At 35.2% G+C, this 22701-nt stretch overlaps 2 pseudogenes; both read left to right on the top strand.

The window, feature by feature from the left end:
- Positions 1 to 1230: 1230 nt before the first annotated feature.
- On the top strand, positions 1231 to 4946 carry LOC116130191 (annotated as a pseudogene).
- A 2727-nt stretch (positions 4947 to 7673) lies between these two features.
- Positions 7674 to 16016, top strand: LOC116130190 (annotated as a pseudogene).
- Positions 16017 to 22701: the final 6685 nt, after the last annotated feature.

Raw genomic sequence — 22701 nt, 5'->3', positions numbered from 1 at the left:
TGTTAATTTAAAAATAAATATAAATTACGAGAGTTAAAATGAAATTTTACAAAATTTATGAAAAAAAATCTTCCAAGTCTAAAAAAATTATAAAATTTATAAATTTTACCCCTAAAAAATACTAAAAACCCCCTATAAAATTTCGTTTTGCCCCCAAAGTATAAAAAAATTGAGGAGGGAAAATGAAATTATCCAAGGCCCATGGGACCAGTCCCGACCAGGCCTAGGGCCTGGTCCGGGTCTTGGTTTTTCTCATGGGCCTGGGACCGGTCTCAGGCCCATGAGTGACTGGTCCCATTTGGGACCAGTCCCAAGGGACCAGTCCCAAACGGGCCCAGGCCTGGGCCCGCAAGGGACCGGTCCCTTGCCCACCTCTAGTTTTTGTTGCATAAAATTTGGTAGTGAAAAATGAAAATGCCCTCTGTTCTTGGATTCTTCAGACTCATTATTTGGTTATCCCATAAAATGAAAAGTAAAAATTTTTAAATTTTTATTTACTTATTTGAGGGCCTACCCTCAAATGGCCTGGATCCGCTCCTGCTTCTGGATATAGCTAACTCTAATGACTAAAATGTTTGTCATTCAGCCACAAGGGAAGGGATTAATTAAATTTGGAATTGGAGAAAAAAATGGTGCAAATTAAAACCCTAATTAAACCTAATTAAGTAGGGTTATTTTTGGGATTAAATGAGGTTTAAAGAGAATTTGTTAAAATATATTTAAGGAGTATTTAGCAAGGGGGGATAGTGACCAATTTGGTGGGACTAAAAATCACTTACCTTTGCTTTAGATCTGGAATGGGCCTAAATCACCAAATGGGCCCAATTTTAGTGGGCCTCAGAACGTGGGTTATGTTTCAGGCCATCAAGTGTCCAGGGCGTCTAACGAAAGGTTGAAGAAAAAAACAAAACCAAAAAAGGTTACCAGGCAAAGCTGCAGCCAGAAATATTCATGAAAATAAAAACAAAACAGGATATACGAAATGCAAGGCTGAGAAACAACGACCATTGTCTTTTTAGATATTGAAAACAGTACATAAAATAAATAATAATTAAATAAAAGCTCTTCTTATTTTATATCAATTTGTTATCAGAAACACCTACCATGTTGATGTATGTACTTATTCAAAAATGGCTTCGGCTTCGCTTTGTCTAATTCATTATATACGCTGCCACCTTCTTCACATGTCGGAACTAGCTGAAACTAGTTGTTATTGTAGTTGTTTGAGAAATGGTAGCTTGCAGTGCCTTTAAGCCTATAGTTGTTGTAGTGGCAATCCCCCCTTTTGTATTGCTCCCGTTCGCCGTATTGTGCTGTTTGTGTTCTTTTGCTTTATACCTTCTGTTCCTTTCTGGGGTCATCATTTTTTTTTTCCATTGCTCTCATTCTTCAATTCCTCTTGAATGTTGATTTCTGTAAGGAGAACTTACAAATGTTTTGTAGAATATGTGTTGACCAGCATTGAAAAAGCAAATGAATGTATTACGAATGCTACTGGAAATAGATTTTTTCTCTGTGCAGAGTGGTTTTTTTGATATATTATTATGAACACGGTCTCTAGATTTTTGTATATATATATAGGTGTGTATGCTTTTCAATATTTTAAAGTGTCATTCGTCTCCTTATACGGCTGAATGTGCGTTGGGGATCTACATGGAGACCTTGATCAAACAAGATATGCCTTGAATGCTGGTGTATTGATTTCTGATGGTCAAGATCTGTGGACTGGTGGAGAAACGGTATCCCTTCTAAATTTAGTATCAAGAAAGTACTTTTAATTTCATATCGATTTGTTCAATTTATGTAAGTTGCCTATGTTAACTTCTTTTCTATTACTTCTTGATAATTGTTAGACCATTACTTCAAAGTCTTAAATGAATTTGATTACTTTACAATTAATAATAGTAGAGAAACGTTGTTTTATAAATGTTGATGTAATATCTTCAAGCAATTAGTTATGATATTGTGGTAGATGGAAATCATCCTAGCTGAAAAATAACAACTGATAATGATCTTTTTATTTGTGACTTGGTATTGATTCAGCTTGGTGATGTACTTGATCGAGGTGAAGATGAAATAGCTATTCTATCCTTATTGAAGTCATTGGATATACAGGCAAAAGCTGAAGGTGGAGCAGTTTTTCAGGTTTGTGTTGTAAATATTCTAGTCAATGTTCCAACCTATTTCTGACGTTCAAGAAATTGCTTTAAATGCATAAAATGAAGTATCAATTGAAATATTGATGGTTTAATGGAAATCACATTAGATGAGCTTCAGGCCCACCTTAGTATGCATAAATCCTTCTGCATTCGTTATGCAAGTTTCCTTGTTATGGTTTACTTCAATTAGTTACATCTGAAAGATTATTTCTGAATTTTTCTAGCTTTCATTTGTGAAAATTTTATTAAGTATGCTGATGAGTATTCTGTTTAATGTAGGTAAACGGGAATCATGAGACTATGAATGTTTAAAGGGATTTTAGATATGTAATTCTGGAGGATTTGATGAGTGTGTTGATTTCCTGGAATACTTGAAAGACTATCATTATGACTGGGAAGAAGCTTTTGTTGGATGGATTGGTGCATCCAAAAGATGGAACAGGACCGACATGTCCAAAAACTATTGGGGACCATTGAATTTAGTAAAGGTACCAAATATTTCCTGTTAATTTACTGTTCTATATGTTATAATTTTTTACGTATCAAACAGTTTCTACTCATCACTCACAGTTCTGTGAAGAGATTGCACGCGTAACTACTTGTTTGTACCTTGTGTTACTTATAGCACTTTTGGGAAAAAGATTTCTATCTTTATTTTTTGGCAAATGAAATTTCAGTATTCTTCTGATAAAGTTTTCAAAATTTAGGACAGAGGCAGAAGGGGGTCATAGCGATCAGCTTGTTTAGACTGTGGTCCGTTGGCACATGAGCTGGAGCATGCTGTTGTTCTTAAGGTTATGATTGGGTCTTCTGTCATGGTGGCCTTCTTCCACACCATGGTATAATTGATTCTTCTTTTGAGGAATCAGTTTTATTGTATCATCATGCTTGTTAAGATACTCGTAAAAAGTTTTATCTTTCCTTGTTTAAATGCCTGATAGGAGTGTTGGTGCTTCCACAGTTGCATATGGCATCGAGAAATGAACAGGAAGTATCTCACTGGATGAGAGGGCTTAGTGAGTGATAGTAATCCTTACATACCTTTTATAGCCACCCGGGGCTATGATAGTGTTGTTTGGAACCGCTTATACTCCAGAGATAATTCTGATTTGGAGGACTATCAGATTAACCAGCAAGGTTTTCTGCAGAATCAAGTTTGTTTCCCTTCTCTATTCAAGACCGAGCTGTTTTAAAACTGACTTATGATGGATGACTTGATGTTCAACATTACATGCATGAAGCATGATAAGTATGGAAGGATCAAATTCTCATACACAGTCAGAATTTATTGTTGATTCGCCTGTCTTACATTTCAAACTTCCATGTGCTTTTGTTTAATGAATGGTTTCTTACTTTTGGTGAAACTGGAATAATTTGAACTAAAATCTTGAGTTTACCAGATAAATACTATTCTTCAAGAGACCACTGGAAGCTATAGGTGCAAAGGCAATGGTGGGGCATACTCCTCAAACTGCAGGAGTAAATTGGTAACTGATCTGGCTTAACTGTGTGACTTCTTCATATTGTGTTTATACTTCGAAAATCAGTTAGGATCCATCTTTGCAGTTGTGACTAAATTCTATATCATGAAGTTAATTTTTGTATTTCCATGCAGTAAATACAATTGTAGTATATGGCGAATTGACTGTTGGAATGTCCAGTGGAGTTCTTCATTCAAGACCAGAGGTAACTTCATTTATGGTGGAGCACTTTGATGGTATTAAATTCCTACTAGTATAAATCCAGTCACTTTTCTAGGCAAGGATGCACAGTACACTCATATTCTACACTTGGGAAGTTTTTGGGAAATTACATATTGGTTTAAAGTTGTCTGATTGACCTGTTGCTTTATTTCTGTCCTAGTTATCCTGCGTCGACATTAGAAGCATTATTTTTTCCCCCCAGCAGCAACTGATTGAGTTTAGTAGTTCCTCATATAAAATTATTGACTCTAGGATTCAATAATATGGAGAAGACTACGCTTGGGATAAGAGTTTAATGGTTCCCATGCATGTGGGACATATACTTGTATAATGATTCTAGGACAGGTTCATCAAACATATTTCAATTCCAAGATTAATCTTCAAAATCCTACTAATTTCGCTAATTGAATCCAAGTTGCTTCTAAAATCCATCATAGTATCTAACTTCAATCTAATTGTTTCTGGGAAGTTCCCGTTTCTGTATGTTTATTAAAAATTAATTAGGTCAATGAAATTTACAGTTTTGACTTCATTGTGCCAGGTCCTTGAATATAGACAATAAAGCAGAGCAATAGGAGAGCAAAGGGACACAGTAATGAGCTTCACGTTGTTGATTATATATAGAAACAGCAGATAATCATTTTGGTATGGTAAATACTAAATACCCTATTCTTTAGTGAATTTCTGAAATATAAAGTCAAATGGAAGTAGTTTGATTTTGAATCATAGAAATTTTGTAAAATGAATCGTTTTCCTTGATTTTCGTTGCTTTGAATTGTTGATAATTTTCTTTGATGTGTGTAGAGAACTGAGTTTCACTAACCAAATTTTGGATTTGGATGTTTTCATGTTGATTTTAAATTGGAGATGATTAGCAGAAAATATCATTGTCCCCTCAGTTTTGGTCATCGTTTCATCATGCCATGCCACTAACTTTTCCAATTCTTATATCTTTTTTAAAAGGCATGTCAACTGGATATGGGGGAACTAAATCCAATGTAGTTTGATTGTTTGAGTTACTCTTCTGTGTTTACAGGATATACTGGTAGCACTTTCAACTTTAACACAATTCATTTCATCTTGAATACTTATCATGCTTTGCATGAGAAGCATATATGTTTAAGGCTCTACAAAGGAAGGCTGTGTAAGTTTTGACAATCAGATACCACCAGGAAAGAGGCAAAAGTGACCTTTGTATGATACCCAGAACTGGAGTTGATTATGGCTTCATTTTGAACAAATATTGTTTGTACTCATATACTGAATTCATATCCCAGTTGTATAATAGGGTTACATTGTAGATTCATCACCCCACATAAACCAGACAACTTTGTCAGCTCAGTTTGGATTACTGAATGTGTTAAGAGCGTTGAATATACTTCCAATTAAATTTAATGTTAATATTTCTTTCGAAAATAATGTGTCATCATATTTTATCTGATAAATATTAAGGGAGCGTTTGGTTAGGGGTTATATAGGATTACTGAGGTTATGTTATCTTATATTACTTGATTATCACGTTTGATTCTAAAGTAATATAAGATTCCGATAATCTTCAAATACCAATAGTAGTTACTGTTGGTAATATTGGAGATAATATGATTACCTCAATTTTCTTTGGTATTGTAAGATTACCGAGATAATTTTTTCTTTTTGTTATAATTCTATTATTTATTAGTAAAATTTTAGGACAATAATGCCCTTATTTTTAAATTTATTTACATGAATCTTGTTTTTATTATTTCACTCCAATTAATTAACTTTTTGGACAAAATTACATTTGAAATCAAAACAAATTTCAGCTTACCCAAGCCACCACCCCTACCCCCACCCACCCACCTGTTGCCAGCCAAACCACCACCAACCGTCGTGGGAAGTCGTTGGAAGTCACCTAGAGTCGCGACGAGTAGCCCACCATCATCGGGAGGCTCTGATATGGTCGTTTTTGGCCATATTGATGGCCAAAAAGCCCATATCGGGAGCAGATTTGGTTCCGACCAAATTGATGGGTTTGGCTTTTAACAACTAGATCTATTCCTGCCAAAATAGATTTGGCCATTTTTGGCCATCAATATGGCCAGAAACGGCCATATCGGGGCCTCCCGGTCACGGTGAGCTACTCCAGGTGACTTTCGATGGTGGGTTGCGGTGGTGGCAGGTGGCAGCAAGGTGGTGGGGGTGATTTTGTTATAAATTAAAATTTTATATAAGCGGGAGTGTTTTAGCTAAATTTGAAATATTGGGGGTTAAACAATTTTATTTAAAAAGATGACAATTTAGTAAACCAATTTATTTTTCCTAACTAAACATATTAATATAACATACCCATCGATTTATTCAAACTAACCAAACACATTTTCTTAAAGATTCTCAATAATCTTTAAAATAATATAAAATTTCAATAATCTAACATTTTAGTAATTCAATATTCTCATAATCAAACGCACCTAAGGTGTTTTTGGGTTAATTAGTACTAAGCAAGTCTTGCACTGCAAGGGCGTATACAAAACAAAAGTTGATCTTCGGATCATGGTTTTAAAGGTAATGCGCCAAAGGTGAGGGCCGACACCGACAATCTTCTACGCATTGCTCTCCACTGTCCGATTTCTGCCTATTTCATTGAACGCCAGCAGCCGCGTCATCGGGCGACCATGGGCCCCTCCAGGCCCCTCCCTCCCTTTTCCTACAATATCCATATCCTGAACACATTTTTGGTAGGGTTATTTCATTGACTCTGTACAACTTTGATAGGACTGTGTTGCGTGCTTTTTACTTTTAATTTATTTGAAAGAACCAGGCTAAAGTATGTCAATGAACTTGCGTGACATACCGAGTCACTAGGTGATAGAAATAAATTCTGTAAAATTCACCAGGTATTTGCGAGAATCTAGACCTGTCCCTCTCCCTCGTACGTATATTAGTTAGCGTAAACTAACGGAGAAGATGTTAAATGGAAAATTAGGGCCACTTATTGTAATACATTTTTCATGTTGTGTATTCCATATTCCTTTCCCAATATATTTTTCTAATATTCAACATTCTCATTAAATACAATATAATTGCATGAGTATACCACATAGCATCATTTTCATCATAATATTTTTCAAACAACATGATGTGTAATATATGATTGGGGCTAATTTAAAGTTAAAATTAAACTTTTCAACCTACAATCATATCTTGCTAGCTATAATGTGTTAAAAAATTGTTGTCTAGAAGAAGAGTAGTTTGTAGTATTATCTCAATTCTATTTAACTCACCAATTTAATTTTTTTTAATCCCTTAGATTGTGTTTATTATAACTACCCCAACAATAAAAATTTATACAATGGATAAACAACCTCCCCACCCATCCTATTTGGAATTCCATCACCACCAACTGGAAGGTGACCAGTATCACAGTCGTAGATCAAGCTATGACTGGATATAGTCGGTAGTGCTTGATCTAACTTTTTCGGTAGATTTGGTCTGAAAAGACTAGATGTCTACGACGCCAGATTGCCGATCGTCATCGCCCTATCTGGCCGCCATTGGTCAAATCCAGCCAGTAGTAAGTACGTCATTATGACAGATTCGACCACCTTCGGATGTTGGTGGCGAAAATCTGATAAATGTGAGTGTATAGAAGGTTGTTTTTGTCCAATTATAAACTTTTATTATTTAAGTGTTTAGTTAAATTAATAAACTTAGGGGGTTTAAAGTAATTTAATAGATTGTTTCAAAAGGATATATGAATAAAATTACAAAGAGAACGGTTCTCAAAATACTCAACCATTGTTTTCTAAAAACTATTCTAAAATCTCTCGTAAATATGAAACCAACGAGATTTCTTGGACACAAGGACAATTCGGCAATGACATCTGGACCGACTCCTAAGTCATATGTCTTCCTTGCACGTATCTGGCAACAAGTTTTGGCGATGGAGAGAAAACTTACATTCTTTTCATCTAAAGTTATATTAGATGTCAAGTAATTTACACAAAAAATTTTTATAGAAAGTGATATGATAAGGTGATAATAAAAGAAAAATATGAGAGTGCACTCTTTTTATATCGCTATTCTATTGTCACCTAATTAGTAGATTTAAGAAATATTGCAAAAATTTCTTTTACGTCTCCCATTATTGATTTCCTCTGTTACTTGCTCTTCCTATGCAACATGTCACTTATTTTCTACAAGACCTGGCAGACAGGCTGGCAGATTTGCAGCCTCTTTATAGCCCTTGTTTTGCGCTACCCTATCCTTCCAGTGTTAACTTCAATCTTTTCCATTCAGGTGATGTCGTGTTCATTTCATATCTCCCGACTTTCTTTTCTCATCCGATTTCTTCAGCCACAATATTTTTACTTTGATACAAGTAAAACGTCACATGCATTTATGCTAATTGTGATCATACTGAAAATTTGAGATAGATCCCATCTTTCATCTGCAGTATAAACTCCATAACAAGTCTCCTTATATGTAGAAAACTTAAATACAAGACCTTTCTTATCTGAACTACATGAAGAATCTGGTTAACAACAGTTACAGGAACTATTATGTTTGATCACATCACTGCTCTCTACGGATTGGTGATAAGTTGGCGTGAGTGACAGGTCCCTTCTGAATAGTTTCAGGTTGAGTGTTGGATTAAGAGACCGACAAATGATTAGGTAGGGCTGAATTGCCTGCATATGCGAAGCTAAGGTTATGTCTTTTCCTTGGGTGGAGCTCAAAATTTTGATAGTTGATATAACAAGATTATGTGAAATTATTATCTCTTCATCACTCACTTAGCTCATGGGAGATTATTTTGTTCGACTGATTGACTTAACATGTCGTTCTCTGTGCTTTCTATAGGATTGGCTGAGGCCCAAATTTCACAATATTTGCTTTGGGAAGAGATTTTTAGACCCCATTAAATTGCTCAATATCTTCCTTTTTTATTTTTAAATGCATTTTTCTTTGGAAGTTAACATTAATGACATAATAATTTTAAATAATTTATTCTCTATTTTAATTTTGTTAAATTTTAAACTGAATGCTTACTAAACTCTAAATTAAACTTTCTGAATCATTATGCTTTGTTTAGTTATTTTGAGTAGTATTTTTGAAATATTTTCGTAGGTAAGTTGGATGATTATTAAGTAGAATTTAAAAATGACAAAAAAAATCCATAAGTTTGCTAATTTAAGTAAAACCCCCAATATATAAAATTTTTTTAAATGACAAAAACACCCACCCAGACAATTGCAAGATTTCGGCCACCACCATCCAAATCTGCGTTACACGCACGATACCGATCGATCTGGCAAAAAAACCAGATCTAGCCGTTAGTGATGGCTAAGATATGGTCGTCTTGCACAGATCGGTGCTTACGACCATTCGCCATGTAGTGCGTCTTGTGACAGATTCCGACCACCTTGTCGAATCTGGAAACTATGGTGGGTGGGGGTGTTTTTATCAGTTTATAATTTTTTTGTTGGGTGTTTTTGTAATTATACAACCTATGGGGTTTAAAAGGTTTTTAATTTAGGATTGATTTTGAAAATAGGAACAAACGCGCATTTTATTGGAATAGAGGACAGGATAGTGGGAAATATATTGAATAACAACAACGCAAACATTTTTTTTTTATTTTAAATAATCTTGTTTGATGCAACTATATTACTAATGTATGGAGAAATAATCACACAAGGGATGAATAAGAAGACAAAAGTAAGTTTCAAATTGAAATTGGAAAAAATGGTACAAACAAATAAACCTAATTAAGAAATTGAATCAACAGTTAAACAAAAACCCTAAGTAAGTTGAAATTAGGAAAAAATTGGATAGCAAAAACCTAATTAAATTTGGGTAAACCTAGTAATTGCCTATCCGCACTCGAGACAAGTACTCTTAGATAACTAATCCAATGGCTAAAGGGCTCTGCAACTTGAAGACAGACCCCAGGTAGAAAACTAACTTAGTGGCTCAAGGGCTGACGTAACTCGAAGACAAGACCTTCTAGGCATGGCCACCCAGGATTTTTTGGTTGAGGGGGGGCCCCTGCGGTCTCATCAGTTTGTTACACCAACTTGTAAACACTTTTAACAAAACCACCCAAACCTTAAGCAAGAAAATATACAATATCAGAACGCTTGAAAGGAGAATGATGTAATAACTACCCAATACTTTCTACTATAACGAAATCTCGAGAAGCAAAACCTTGAGCAAATCAGCTTTAAATCAATCCATACCTCACAAGGATAACACAAGAAATTTTGTTGTGAAAAACCCTTAATGTGAAGAGAGCCAAAAAAAAGCAGCACGAGAATTAACAATCTACTTAAATCATATACAAAGGAGTTCACAGCAACCACAATCCACTAAAACATATTTCACACAAATTGTGGAGTCCAATCACAATCTAACACAAGTAAATACATAAATATTTACAAAGAAATAATTAAAATCACCAGAGAAACTGTCAAAACTTTAACTATACCTCCGATCCAATGATTAAACACAAACTCACCACGAGATTAAAATTTAAACAAAACTTTGCCTCTTTGCTCATCATCCACACACATTACTGACAAAAAATATACGAAATGAAAAAAAATTAGAATTGTAGAGTCACGTATATACAATGAAAGGAGTGTAAAAAACAACAAAAGTTTGTCTCATTTCCTCACATCTACCAAAGCTAAACACCTTTACATGATAATAAAAATAGTGGCGTATGCTATAGTAGTAGTTCAGAGCAAATACAAAACAAAAGAATGATAAAAAAAAAGTGAACAAAATTGCATCATTTTCTACATACATACAGACCAAATAACTAATAAAATAAAGTAACAAACCGCGTAGAATTCAGGAGAAAATTAGAAAGATTAAGCCAAGTAAAAAACAAAATATGAACAAAGCTTGGGGGGGGGCTCATTTTCTCATCAGGGAAACTAGGAACAAAAAGTCAAAACAAAAACTAACTAAGAATTCAGAGCCCAAAATAAAATAAAATAAAGACTAAACAACCATAAAAAAAAAAAAAAAAAAAAGTAGAAAAATTCAACCTCGTTTCTCCGATAACCCAGCACTGCAAGAAACGAGTTGAAAGAGCGAATACCTTAGAATTAGAATTGAAGTTGAAGAGAAGAGCAGGCATGAGTTTGTGTTCTCCAGGGTTAAGTCTGATAGGGCCAAATTGACATTATGTGTGTTAAAGAATGTCATTCTTTCAATTATCTGTCGACATTTCTGCCCTTTTTTTTATTTCCGAAATTTGGTAAAGGTCACTGTAGAGTGGTTTTTGATTAATGTTACAAAAGTTACTCTGATGAATTTTGGGAACTTTATGATAATCTGGCAAACTTCAAGAGAAGCTTGTCGAAGTTAACAGGGTTTCTAAATTTCAAGGGCATCTTGCTAGGATGATACTTAAATGTGTTTATTTAAAAGCTTATGAGTTAGGAGGACGAGATGGGTGTATTTCAGAGGCAATGTTTCATCACTAGTTTGGGGTGGTTTTTGTGGGGAGGGGGGGAAGCTGGGCATTTGGACTGGGCCCAAAAGCCCAGCTTTAAAACCGGTCACCTAGGGACCGGTCATTGAGAGACCGACCTATGTGCTTTGGCCCAAAACGGGACCAGCCTAAGGAGATGGCCCGGGCCTCCACTTCCCTCCCCAGGCACCGGGCCTGGACCGGTCCTAGGCCTGGGCCCAAACAAAATATCATTTTTTAATGTAGTCCTGCCAATTACATAAAACCCCCTGGTAATTAAAAATATAATATAAATACGGAGGGTTAAAATGAAATGTTTACAAATTTATGAAAAAAAATCTTCCAAGTCAAAAAATATACAAAGTTTATAATATTTAACCCCTAAAAATACTAAAAACCCCTATAAAATTTCGTTTGCCCCCAAAGTATAAAAAATGAGGAGGGAAAATTGGAAATTATCCAAGGCCATGGGACCAGTCCCAGACCAGGCCTAGGGCTGGTCCGGGTCTTGGTTTTCCATGGCCTGGAGAACCGTCTCAGGCCCATGAGTGACTGGTCCCATGTGGGACCAGTCCCAAGGGTACCATTCCAAAACGGCCCAGGCCTGGGTCCGCAAGGGACAGGTCCTTGCCCACCCTTAGTTTTTGTGTAAAATTTGGTAGTGAAAATGAAAATGCCCTCTGTTTGGATTCTCAGACCTGATTTGGTTATACCCATAAAAGAACAAGTAAAAATTTTAATTTTTTTAGGTATTTGAGGCCTACCATCAAATGGCCGGATCCGCTCCTGCTTATGGATATAGCTAACTCTAAGACTAAAGGTTTGCCATTCGGCCACAAGGGTAGGGATTAATTAAATTTGGAATTGGAGAAAAAAATGGTGCAATTGAAAACCCTAATTAAACCTAATTAGTAGGGTTATTTTGGACTTAAATGAGGTTTAAAGAGAATTTGTTAAAATATAATTTAAGAGGTACTTAGCAAGGGGGGATAGTGACCACTTTGGGGACTAAAAATCACTTGCCTTTTGCTTTAGATCTGGAATGGGCCTAAATCACCAAATGGGCCCAATTTTAGTGGGCCTCAGAACGTGGGTTATGTTTCAGGACATCAAGTGTCCAGGGCGTATAACGAAAGGTGTGAAAAAAAAAAAAACAAAAAAGGTTACCAGGCAAAGCTGCAGCCAGAAAATTCATGAAAATAAAACAAAAACAGGATATACGAAATGCAAGGCTGAGAAAAACGACCATTGTCTTTTTAGATATTGAAAACAGTAAATAAAATAAATGAATAATTAAATAAAAGCATCTTTTATATCAATTTGTTATCAGAAACCACCAATGTTGATGATATGGTACTTATTCAAGAAATGGCTTCGGCTTCGCTTTGTCTAAATTCATTAGTAACGCTGCCATTCTCACATAGTCGGAAACTAGCTGAAAACTGTTGTTGTATGTGTGTTGGAGAAATGGTAGCTTAGCAGGTGCCTTTAAGCCTATAGTTGTTAGTGGCAATCCCCCACTTTTGTATCTGCTCCGGTCGCCGTATTGTTGCTGGTTGTGTTCTTTACTTTATACCTTCTGTTCCTTCTGGGGTCATCATTTTTTTTCCATGCTCCATTCTTCAATTCCTCTTGAATGTTGATTCTGTAAGGAGAACTTACAATGAATGTTTTGTAGAATATGTGTTGACCAGCATTGAAAAAGCAAATGAAAGTATTACGAATGCTACTGGAAATAGAATTTTTCTCTGTGCAGAGTTGTTTTTTGATATATATTATGAACACGGTCTCTAGATTTTGGCTATATATATAAGTGTGTTGTATGCTTCAATATTTAAAAGTGTCATTCGTCTCCTTATGGCTTGAATGTGCAGTTGGGGATCTACATGGAGACCTTGATCAAACAAGATATGCGCTTGAGATGGCTGGTGTTGAGTTCTGATGGTCAAGATTGTGGACTGGGGGAGAAACGGTATCCCTTCTAAATTTAGTAATCAAGAAAGTACTTTAATTTCATATCGATTTGTCAATATATGTAAGTTGCCTATGTAACTTAGTTTTCTATACTTCTGATAAATGTTAGACCTTACTTCAAAGTCTTAAATGAAATTGAGTACTTTACAATTAATAATAGTAGAGAAAAGTGTTATAAAATTGTTGATGTAATATACTTCAAGCAATTAGTTATGATATGTGGTAGATGGAAATCATCCTAGCTGAAAAATAACAAACTGATAATGATCTTTTTATTTGTGACTTAGGTATTGATTCAGCTTGGTGATGTACTTGATCGAGGTGAAGATGAAATAGCTATTTATCCTTATTGAAGTCATTGGATATACAGGCAAAAGCTGAAGGTGGAGCAGTTTTTCAGGTTTGTGTTGTAAATATTTTAGTCAATGTTCCAAACTATTCTGACGTTCAAGAAATTGCTTTAAATGCAAAAAATGAAGTATCAATTGAAATATTGATGGTTTAATGGAAATCACATTAGATGAGCTTCAGGCCCATTAGTATGCATAAATCCTTCTGCATTCGTTATGCAAGTTTTCTTGTTATTGGTTTCACTTCAATTAGTTACATCTGAAAGATATTTCTGAATTTTCTAGCTTTCATTTGTGAAAAATTTATTAAGTATGTGATGATGTAATTCTGTTTAATGTAGGTAAACGGGAATCATGAGACTATGAATGTTGAAAGGGATTTAGATATGTAGATTCTGGAGGATTTGAGAGTGTGGATTTCCTGGAATACTTGAAAGACTATCATATGACTGGGAAGAAGCTTTTGTTGGGGATTGGGGCATCCAAAGATGGAAACAGGACCGGAGCATGTCCAAAAACTATTGGGGACCATTGAATTTAGTAAAGGTACCAAATTTTCCTGTTAATTTACTGTTCTATAGTTATAATTTTTTAGTATCAAAACAATCTACTCATCACTCACAGGTTTGTGAAGAGACTGCACGCGTAACTACTTGTTTGTAACTTGTGTTACTATAGCACTTGTGGGAAAGAAGATTTCTATCTTTATTTTTTGGCAAATGAAATTTCAGTATTCTTCTGATAAAGTTTTCAAAATTTAGGACAGAGGCAGAAGGGGGTCATAGCCAGATCAGTCTTTTAGACTGGTGGTCCGTTGGCACGTGAGCTGGCAAGGCATGCTGTGTTCTTAAGGTTAATGATTGGGTCTTCTGTCATGGTGGTCTTCTTCCACACCATGGTATAATTGATTCTTCTTTTGGAGAATCAGTTTTATTGTATATTGCTGTTAAGATACTCGTAAAAAGTTTATCTTCCTTGTTTGAAATGCCTGATAGGAGTGTTGGTGCTTCCACAGTTGCATATGGCATGAGAAGATGAACAGGGAGTATCTCACTGGATGAGAGGGCTTAGAGAGTGATAGTAACTCTACATACCTTTTATAGCCACCGAGGCTATGACAGTGGTGTTTGGAAAGCTATACTCAGAGATATTCTGATTTGGAGGACTATGAGATTAAACAGGCAAGGTTTTCTGCAAATACTAAGTTTGTTCCCTTCTCTATTCGAGGGCCGAGTGGTTAAAACTGAATTATGATGGATGACTTGATGTTCAAACAATACATGCATGAAGCATGATAAGTGTGGAAGGATCAAGAAATCCAACACAGTCAGAATTTTGTTGATTCGCCTGTCTTACATTTCAAACTTCCATGCGCTTTGTTTGAATGAATGGTTTCTTAGATTTGGTGAAACTGGATAATTTGAACTAAAATCTCGAGTTTACCAGATAAATACTATTCTTCAAGAGACACTGGAGCTATAGGTGCAAAGGCAATGGTGGTGGGGCATACTCCTCAAACTGCAGGAGTAAATTGGTAACTGATCTGGCTTAACATGGTGACTTCTTCATATGTGTGTTATTACTCAAAATCAGTTAGGATCCATCTTTGCAGTTGTGACAATTCTTATATCATGAAGTTAATTTTTGTATTTCCATGCAGTAAATACAATTGTAGTATATGGCGAATGAGTTGTGAATGTCCGTGGAGTTCTTCATTCAAGACCAGAGGTAACTTCATTTATGGTGGAGACTTGATGGTATTAAATCCTACTAAGTTCAATCAAGTCACTTTCTAGGCAAGGATCACAGTAACTCATATTCTACACTTGTGAAGTTTTTGGGCAATTACAGATTGGTTTAAAGTTGTCTGAATTGACCTGTTGCTTATTTCTGTCCAGTTGATCCTGCGTCGACATTAGAAGCATTATTATTTTCCCCCCGCAGCAACTGATTGAGTTTAGTAGTTCCTCATATAAAATTATTGACTCTAGAGATTCAATAATATGGAGAAGACTACGCTTGGGATAAGAGTTTAATGGTTCCATGCATGGGGACAATATGACTTGTATAATGATTTCTAGGACATGTTCATCAAACATATTTCAATCCAAGATTTAATCTTCAAAATCTATAATTTCACTAATTGAATCCAATTGCTTCTAAATCCATCATGTTCTAACTTCAATCTAATTGTTTCTGGGAAGTTCCTTTTGTTTATGTTATTAAAAAATAATTAGGTCAATGAAATTACAGTTTTGACTTCATTGTGCCAGGTCCTTGAAAAATAGACAAAAGCAAGAGCAATAAGAGCAAAAGGGGCACCAGTAATGAGCTTCACGTTGTTGATTATAATAGAAACAGCAGATGAATCCTTTGGTATGGTAAATACTAAAACCCTATTCTTTAGTGAATTTCTGAAATAAAGTCAGAGGAGTAGTTTGATTTTGAATCATAGAATTTTGTAAATGAATCGTTTTCTGATGTTTCGTTGCTTTGAAATGTTGATAATTTTCTTTGATTGTGTAGAGAACTGAGTTTCACGAATGGAAAGGGATTAACTTAAGAATTAATTAAAGCTTTTGGGTGGGTCAACAATCATTCATCATAGGTCCCTGGCTTGCCATTCACTATCCCAACACCACTACTGACCACTGAGTTTACACTTTTGGAATCGCCTATTCGTCAAACGTATCATAATCAATTAATAATCTTATTTACAGTCGGCAAAATTATCAGTTCATTCTCTTAATTAATTTCCCCTTCATTAGAGAATTGCCCATGTAATTAAAACAACAAATTAATACGTATGTATGTGCATGAAGTCTTTTAACGTGTGAATATACTGTAAAATTGGATTTATAAAATGGTAAATATATAGGTGGCATGCATATAATTGGATCACGAATCTTTCTATGCAAATGTGAGAATCCAATAATAAAAGAAAAGAAAAGAGTGAAGCTGTCAAATGTATTAGTATAATGAAGATAAATGTGGATGAACGGAAAGTATGCATTGGGGCACGGACATTCATTCTACTCTACTCTACGCCCTCTTTTTTCTGACTCAAAACAAGCCTCGGCACTTGCACCTCCACCTCCTCTTGGCTTTTAGAGTTAACCTTTCCTTTCCTTTGGAATTACTTTCTTTGCTTTCTTTCTTCAGTACAGCTTACAGAGAAGGTGGCAGACTGCAGGCCCCTAGTTCTTCTCACACTCTCATATCTCGAGGTCTCTTCCCTGCTACATTCAAACACAACTCATTTAATTTTTAATAATTTTAATCGACATCAATGCCCCACCCCATCTGACCAACTCATCAATACTCATTAATATTACCATTACCATTCACTTTAATTTCTCCATTGGGAACGACCAAAATCTGGGCTTTTTCGTCATATTATTTCCTTTTATTCCTGTTCTTTACTGACCCTACTCTGCCGAAAAGCTCATTTCTATCTTTCACCCTTTCTCCCGCTATTAATATACACGCCTCTTACTCTTTTTTTTTTTTTTTTTGGTACTATTTTTTCTTATCCTTCCACGACTGCAATTTTAAGATATCCATGGAAACTGTTACGTATTAATACCTATCTAGCTAGCTGTCATCAAGTGTTGTTTTATGCATTGTACTATAATTCTTTTATGCATATAATATCTCAGTGAATCACATTCTAGTCAAAATATAAAAATACATCGGCCTTCCAACTCGTAGCGATTTGTCATTAAGTGAAGTCTTTGGATTTCATTAGAATTTAGACTAGCACAACTTTCACTAACTTATTACCCCTGTAAATTAAGAAAACACTTAAACACACAACACAACATGCAATAGCCATTAGTCATCTGAATTTTTCAGAAGGTTTTCCGAACTGGTCAGACCAAAAATTGTCTTTGTACCTTTATATTTAGACCTTTTCATGCATTCATATTGTTAATTAAGTTAACAGCACTCTAAATTAACATCATAAGCTATATATATATATATATAGCATCGATCGATCTCTTTGGAGATTGCGGCAGCCTGTGAACCCTTGGATCAAATGGTGTATATATTTGAATATATAACTATAGGACTGCTCATTGCTATATAACAAGATAAAAATAGTGTATATCTAATTATCAAAAGATTTTAATTGATTGTCAGAAAATTTGAGAGATCTATTTCTCGGTAAGAAGAATGGCATTCAAAGTTTCAAACTTAAAGCCAGTTGGTCAAGCCGAAAGAAAGACGAAAGTTGAAGAGTTTTGCAGTCGGCACACCCCACTATATTTATGAATATATAAACCTAGAGATGTTTTTGTGTCAAATCATTTGCCATATGGAAGCTATAGACTTCACCCCCAACTTGGCCTTACAGGCCCCTCTTCTGTAGTCTTGTCAAGCTCCATAACCATCGATTACCAAGTACCAACTACCTTACATATAAAATTAATTATCGATTTTTATAATATTTTATGGGAAATATTTCATATCTCTCAGGGCATGAAAAGGATTGACGAAGACTTTCAAATTCTGCACAAAATTCCTGTTTGATTGGGGGCAAGTCCTTTCGATATAAATCCGGCTAGCATGCATTTTAGTCTTCGGTTTAGTAAAGAAAAGACGCGTATATAGACAGAGCATGACGTGAATATCTAAGTACTTAAGCAGATGTTGAAAAATGAATGTGATAAATAAGAGAATATCTCTCGGGATATTGAGAAATGTGAAGCAAATCTAGCTAGCTAATTATAAACCACCAATGAGAGTAGAGTCAAAGCAAATAATCATATGATAGAAGCAATATTTTCAAAACCATGAAAATGGTTGTCAAAAGAGAGTATTATTGGCAGTAGAATAGAAAAGTTGATAAAGTTGAATTAGGTGGAGAAGACAATCAATCCCAAGAGAGGATCTAGAAAATAGAGACGTGGGTGGGCAGTTCACAATGGTCAAATTGTCAAAAACAAAATCCTCAATTCAGACACTCAGCGTATATATAAATATATTATATGCTACTCAAGTCACATATATTTGTATGTATTTTTAATTGAGTATACAAAACAAAAGTTGATCTTCGATCATGTTTTTAAGATTTCATGCCGCCACGGGTGAGGGCCCGACACCGACAATCTTCTCGCATTTGCTCTCCCACTTGTCCGAATTCTGCTATTTCACTTGAACGCCAGAGCCGGGTCATCGGGCGAGCCATGGCCCCTCCAGGCCCCCTCCCTCCCATTTTCCTCAATCATCCATAGCCTGAAACATGTTTTCGTAGGGTTAATTTCATTGACTTGTACAACTTTGATAGGACTTGTTTGCTGCTGGTTTTAGTTTTATATTTATTTAAAAGAACAGGTTATATATGTGATATGTCAATGAAATTGCGTGACACGATCAACTAGTTAGACAGATAATAAATTCTCGTAAAATTTCACCAGGATTTGCAGAGATTCTAGACCTACTTCCCTATACCCTCGTACGTATTAATTAGTTAGCTATAAATCTAAACTGAGAAGCATGGAAATGGAGAAATTAAGGGCCCTTCGGTATAACAATTTTACTTTATCCTATTCCTTTATTCTATCCAAATTATTTTAATATTCAAAATTATCTTTAAAATACAATAGTATTATATTTAATTCAAAATATTTAGATTATTTTTAACCTCTTAAATTTATTTATTTAACTTAACATCCCTAACAATAAAATTTTATAAATTGATAAAAACACCTTCACTCACCCACATTTACGAGATTTCGGTCACCACCATTAGAAGGTGGTCGGAATCAACCGTAATGGCTCACTACTAGCTGGATATAGTCGGTAGTATATCGATCTAGACTTTTTCGATCGAATTCACCGTGGATTTGACCGGAAAAAGCCAGATCTACGGCCACAAGATCTACTTGTCGTTGACGGCCATATCTTGGTCGTCGTTATCCAAATCCAACCGGTAATGTGTCATTACTACAGATTCCGACCACCTTTCGACGATGGTGGCCGAAATCTGACAAATGTGGGTAGATAGGGATGTTTTTATCAATTTATAAAATTTTATTATTAAGGTGGTTAAATTAATAAACCTAGGGGTTTAAAATAATCTAAATATTTTTAGAAAATAATATTAAAAAATATACAAAAAGCTTTTTCAAAATACTACTCAACTCAACTTTTTCTCAAAGACTATTATAAAAACTCCTAAAATAATGAGCCAAACAGATTCTTAGACACAATTGACAATTGCAAATGACATCCAGACGACTCTAAGTCACATGTCTTCCTTTGAACGTACAGCAACAAGGTTTGGCGGTGGTAGAAAAAAACTTGACATATTTCGTGATAATACTAGATGTACAAATAAATTTACAAAGATTTCTTGTACAAAGTAATATGACAGGAGATGAATAGAGGAGTGAATATGATAAATTTGACTTTTTACACTAACTCTTCTGTTATGATTAAGAAATCAAAGGCTAACGTGGAGTTGCGTGACAAAACGTGGCCTGCTCCCGTCAGAACGGTAAGCGCACGTCAGACCTGCCAAACGCCCTGGTGCTCCCACGTGTCCGCTAACCTGCTCCAAATCGCGTGAAATCGGCTTAGAAAATGGGTAATGGGACGTAAAATCAGATTAGGTCCTGACAATCACACCAACCCATGGATTTAATGATGATTACACGCTTCAGCTTGATATAAAATGAAGAAGACCCCTTCATTAAAGGGATTCGACAATTTTACATAAAAACACTCTCTCTTGTAAACAAGACATTTACTTTTTCTAAATCTCTTGTAAGTCAGTCCGCTGTTGCGACCTGACCCACGATATCAATATCAATACAAATCAGTGGACGTAGGACTTGTTACCTTAGCATCCGAACCACTTTAAAAGCTCTCATAGCATTTATTTCGCATTGATAATCCATATTCACGTGCGTTCCTTATCCAATCAACGTTGCACACGTGTCAATTGATTGGTGCCTAAATCACGCATCAACATCTTCTATTCTTTTCTTACCACATCATTTCAAATCTTTATAAATTCATTTACCTCTTGTATTAACTCTTATATTCTTCTCTTGCCACATCACTTCACATCTTTGTAAATTTCTTTTACGTCTTCCATTATTGATTTCCTCTGTTACTTGCTCTTCCTATGCATACATGTCACTTATTTTCTACAAGACCTGGCAGACAGGATGGCAGATTTGCAGCCTCTTTTAAGCCTTGTTTTGCGCTACCCTATCCTTCCAGTGTTAATCTTTCAATCTTTTCCATTCAGGTGATGTCGTGTTCATTTCATATCTCCCGACTTTTCTTTTCTCATCCGATTTCTTTCAGCACAATATTTTTACACTTTGATACAAGTAAAACGGCACATGCATTTATGCTAATTTGTGATCATACTGAAAATTTGAGATAGATCCCATCTTTCATCTGCAGTTATAAACTCCATAACAAGTCTCCTTATATGTAGAAAACTTTAAATACAAGACCTTTCATTATCATACTACATAAAGAATCTGGTTAACAACAGTTACAGTGAACTTTTATGTTTGATCACATCACTGCTTCCCTCTACGGGATTGGTGATAAGTTGGCGTGAGTGACAGGTCCCTTCTGAAATAGATTTCAGGTTGAGTGTTGGATTAAGATGACCGACAAATGATTATAGGTAGGGCTGGAATTGCCTGCCATATGCGAAGCTAAGGTTATGTCTTTTCCTTGGGGTGGAGCTCAAAATTTTGATAGTTGATATAACAAGATTATGTGAAATTTATTATCGTCTTCATCACATCACTTAGCTCATGGGAGATTATTTTTGTTCACTGATTGACTTAACATGTCGTTCTCTGTGCTTTCTATAGGATTGGCTGAGGCCCAAAATTTCACAATATTTGCTTTGGGAAGAGATTTTTAGACCCCATTAAATTGCTCAATATCTTCCATTTTTTATTTTTAAATGCATTTTTCTTTTGACAGTTTAACATTAATGACATAATAATTTGTAAATATATTTATTCTCTATTTTATACTTTGTTTAATTTTCTAAACTGAATGCTTACATAAACTCTAAATTTAAACTTTCTGAATCATTATGCGTTTGTTTAGTTATTTTGAGTAGTATTTTTGAAATATTATTCGTAGGTAGAGTTGGATGATTATTATGAAGTAGAATTTAAAAATTAACAAAAAAATCCCATAAGTTTGCTAATTTAAGTAAACACCTCAATATAGAAAAATTTTATAAAATGACAAAAACACCCCCACCCACCGACAATTGCAAGATTTCGGCCACCACTATCAAAATCTGGCGTTACAGCGCACGACCGGTCAGATCTGGCCAAAAAATGCTAGATCTAGCCATCAGTGACGGCCAGATCTGGCCTTTTCCGGCCAGATCGGTGCATTACCGGCCAATTCTGATAGGTAGTGCGTCGTTGTGACAGATTCCGACCACCACTGATGGAATCTGGCAACTATGGGTGGGTGGGGGTGTTTTTATCAGTTTATAAATTTTTTTGTTGGGGGTGTTTTTGTTAATTAACAAACCTATGGGGTTTAAAAGGTTTTTTAATTTAGGATATGATTTTGAAAATAGGGAAACAAACGCGCATTTGTATTTGGAATAGAGGCAGGATAATGGTAAAATAACGAAACAATTTGGAATAGAGACAGGATAGTGGTGAAATAACGAAACAAACGCAAACATTTTTTATTTTATTTTAAATAATTCCTTGTTTGATGAACATATATTACTAATGCTATGGAGAAAATAATCACACAAAGGGATGAATAAGAAGACAAAAGTAAGTTTCAAATTTGAAATTGGAAAAAATGGGTACAAACAAATAAACCTAATTAAGAAATTGATACAACAGTTTAAACAAAAACCCTAAGTAAGTTGAAATTAGGAAAAAATTGGTATAGCAAAAAACCCTAATTAAAATTTTGGGTAAACCTAGTAATTGCCTATCCGACGGCTCGAAGACAAGACTCTTAAGTATAACTAATTCCAATGGCTAAAAGGCTCCTGCAACTTGAAGACAGACCCCCAGGTAGAACTAACTCTA

Source organism: Pistacia vera, unplaced genomic scaffold, assembly GCF_008641045.1.
Source record: "Pistacia vera cultivar Batoury unplaced genomic scaffold, PisVer_v2 Contig218, whole genome shotgun sequence".
NCBI classification, from domain to species: Eukaryota; Viridiplantae; Streptophyta; class Magnoliopsida; order Sapindales; family Anacardiaceae; genus Pistacia; species Pistacia vera.
This window is presented reverse-complemented; position numbering and strand designations above follow the sequence as displayed.